Below are 4,207 nucleotides of genomic sequence, written 5' to 3' on the forward strand. Positions count from 1 at the left end.
CTGGATGTGCCACAGAATGGTTTCTTTCCTCTCAATAAATGGGAGACTTATTATTCATGCAAACACTATAAAGCAAACTGTTACGAATATTACTCCAGTGATGCAGCTGTGGGGAGTGGCCTGACAGTTGTTATACAGACAAAAGAGCTACTGACATCAATGGAAGTTTGGTCCGATTAAGGGCTTAAGGATTAGCCTGGCAGAATGGCACAAAGAAACAGACGAAACACAAAAAAAGCAATGACATGTAAAGATCTAGCTTTAAAGCAAAGAGGAAAATGGCGATCCCATTCTATTGGAGAGTCTACGCCTATACAAGATGCATGGCCTGGAATAAAGATGAAATGAGAGGGATTTGGAATTTCCTGTTAATAAATGGAAATCCACAAAGATTTATTTAAGATAAGAAAAGAGCAACACACCTTTCTTGCTACAGAGAAAGTATGAATGAACTGGGGGAACAGAAAAATATACTTTTCCAAGTGCTACAGATATAATAGCCACATGTGAATTTTTGAAAAAAAAAATCATTTGCTTTGCTTATTCTATTTTTATGATCTTATTTTTAGTGAGCATACCATTAATTTGTAAATGGCTTCCTAAGCACCTATCCATTTCTTTCATACATATGTATGTTTACACAGAATATGCTAGGGAATTTTTTGAAATCACCCATTGTCAGTACTTGTCTCACTATATCTTCCCTAATGTGAAGACCAGGCTCATACTTAGTAACATTGTAGAAACTTTTTCAGTGGAATATTAATGTTACACTTGAAAATGCTAATAGCACTTTGGGGGAAGAGCTGTATTAATCCATGACAGAATTTTTTTATTTTTTATTTCAAAATGTTTAGTTTATTGTCAGAGCAAGATTTCAGACATGTCTATCCAGAAATGAAACACAAAGCTCAATCTCTCTTACCTGTGGCTAAGCTAAATAGGATTGCTACTACTCTTAACTTAACTTTAATAAATAATGTATGCACATTCAGAATTTATTTTAGACTGATTTCATCTGATAATTGAATTATTATTGAATTATTCTATAATAAATGCTCCTAAAAGCACTTTTCTTTGGCTGGAATTAAAATCAGGAAGAAGTGCTATTAATACATTGCTTTGTCCCATCCTTCTGCATGTTGCATGTAATGTTATCCAGACAATTTGAAGGTTATTCACATGCAGTTCTGTAACTCTTTTCCATATACATTCATTCCAACATGGTTCAGCTCTAATATCAGGGATAACGAGACAGTCTTTAGGGATAAAAGATGTAAAAACAAACCGTATTTTCCGGCGTATAAGACGACTTTTTAACCCATGAAAATCATCTCAAAAGTTGGGGGGTCGTCTTATACGCCCAGTCATCTTATACGCCGGAAAATCAGCGAGCCCGGGAAGGCATGCCCTCCCCTCTCACTGTGGAGGAAGCAGGGCAGGCTGGCGTCTGGCGGGAGCCGGCAGGGCAGTCCTGTGCACGCGCACACTCCCCGGCTGTTAAGGAGCACTCCTTAGTAGCCGGGGAGTGCGCACGTGTGCAGGACTGCCCTGCCGGCTCCTGCCAGACGCCAGCCTGCCCTGCTTCCTCCACAGTGAGAGGGGAGGGCGTGCCTTCCCAGGCTCACTGATTTTCCGGCGTATAAGACAAAAAATCTTGAAAATCATCTCAAAAGCTGGGGGGGTCGTCTTATACGCCCAGTCGTCTAATACGCTGGAAAATACGGTAGGCCTTCATTTACTTTGATCTATAAATTTCTTTTTCCTATCATAAATTGGAGTAGGTCCATATCTCAAAAGGGGATACTCTGTTTTTTTTTGTGTATTTTGTGTTTTATTAGTTTTTTTTTCATCCATCCATCTATCCATCCATCCATCCATCCATCCATCCATCTCATTAAACATGACTCAGGACAGCATTCAACCAATAATAAAAACAGTATCATAACTCCTAAAATACTCTTTAAAATAAATAAAATTAGATAAATAATAAAAATAAGATTGTTGAGAATATCCATGTAAACAACTATCACACAGGCTGCCCATGGGATCCCCAAAGTTGCTGGAAGAACAAAGTTTTCAGACCCTTCTGGAAAGCTAACTTAATAGGAGGTGGGGGGGATAAGATTTATTTCCAGAGGGCAGGAGTCACAGTAGAAAAGGCATGTTGGTCTGTGTCCCATCAGCTTTTAGCCAACAGGACCCCCTACCCACCCAACCAACCTGATGGGAAGGATAGACTAGGACAGGGGTAGGCAACCTCGGCTCTTTTATGACTCATAAACTCCCAGAATTCCTGAGTCAGCTGACTCAGGAATTCTGGGAGTTGAAGTCCATGAGTTATAAAAGAGCCAAGGATAGTTCTGCCTCTTCCTGGACTAGGAAGAGGCAGAACATAACAGTTTTTCTTGATTTTGTTTAATTCCAGCCATAGACCCTTAAATAACCTGGATGCATCAAAGTAGAACTTTAAAGATCAAAACCAGCACCTTGAATTGTACCTGGAAACAAATTGGCAGACAATGCAGCTCACAGAACAGAGAACATTTGCCATCCTAAAGTCACATATAACTGGGCATGTAGCCTCATTCTGCATCAGTTGAAGCTTCTGAAGAGTTTCAAGGGCAGTCCATTTGCATTTGTTGTTGTTAGTTGCGAAGTAGCGTCCAACCCATCGTGACCCCATGGACAACATTCCTCCAGGTCTTCCTGTCCCCTACCATCTTCTGGAGTCCATTTAAGCTCACACCTACTGCTTCAGTGACTCCATCCAGCCACCTCATTCTCTGTCGTCCCTTTCTTCTCTTGCCCTCAATCTTTCCCAGCATTAGGCTCTTTTCCAGTGAGTCCTTGGTTTTTCATTAGGTGGACCAAGTATTTGAGTTTCAACTTCAGCATCTGGCACTACACTAATCCTTTCTGGAAGTAAAGAGAGCATGAGTGACTTTCTGAATAGAGTCACATGGTCCAGGAATATAATTTAGTTATGTTAACAATAATCAACCAAATATTTAATCCATTTTTTATTTGCACATGTATGGATGGCTTTGATAGATACCTGCTGGGAAATTGAATATATGATTAAATGCACTAAAACACCAATGTCCAAGAAGAGGCTGGCTGGGACAAGGCCAGTGTCCTTCAGAGAAAAATAAATTTTCTTTTTAAGGCTGCAGCCTCAATTTCTATAACCACATTCAACAAAATTACTCAAAGGTAAGAGTAATGTGGCTTCATCGCAATACAAATATAATGAATTATAACTATTTCCTGACACTCAGATCATCAGAAGACAAAATACCAATTAAGCCCAATCAACATGTTAAGTGTATAACACAGGGGTGTCAAACTCAATTTCATTGAGGGCCGCATCAGCATTGCAGTTACCCTCAGGGGGCCGGGTGGGTAGGGCCAAGGTGGGCGTGGCCTACTGGGTGGGCGTGGCTAGAGTGCGTATGGCCTACTGGGTAGGCGTGGCCAGCTCTACATCGTTCGCACCAAGGGTGCCTATGGGGGCCCGGGCAGGAGTGGGACAGATTTGAGGGTCTCTGGCAGAAGGAGGGTCTCTGGGCCAGGGCCAAGGCAGTGGGGGCCATTCCCTCAGTTTCCAGGATGGCTTCACGGGCCACATGAAACCACTTCGTGGGCCGGATCCGGCCCCCGGGCCCTGTGTTTGACATGTCTGGTATAACAGCATTAACAACAGGTGAATGCATAGGGAGTGAAATTAGACTGTCTGGAAAAAAAATCCTTGAATAAGACAACTGTTAACAACTTCCCTTTATAGTCAACAAAATGTTTATATGTTCACAGATTCACCAGACGTTGAACCAACTTAAAGTCAGAGATATTCTTGCCCTCTGACTGGACTTTGTATCATCTCAACTGGGTGAGTCTCAAGCCCTGTGCTACATTGCAAGTATGTAATCATCAGATGATGGAAACAGGAATCAATCAGGCTCTGCTGCATCAAGAAGAGATACAGTCCTACTCAAAAGATGTTGAGAGGGTCATGATTCTCAATGCAATCAACAAATCTTCTATATGTGGCCCCCTAGTTCATATTTATTCAGCCTTATTTGTTCTAATGAAAGATGCAATGTTCCCTCATCTGAATTAACAGCTTCTGAGAGCAGTGATCATCACCAGCATTTCTCATGGGTACACATACATGCCCTTCTTGCGCTTCAGTGTATCTCTGTTATCA

The sequence above is a fragment of the Vipera ursinii genome, assembly GCF_947247035.1.
Source record: "Vipera ursinii genome assembly, chromosome: Z".
Lineage (NCBI taxonomy): Eukaryota > Metazoa > Chordata > Lepidosauria > Squamata > Viperidae > Vipera > Vipera ursinii.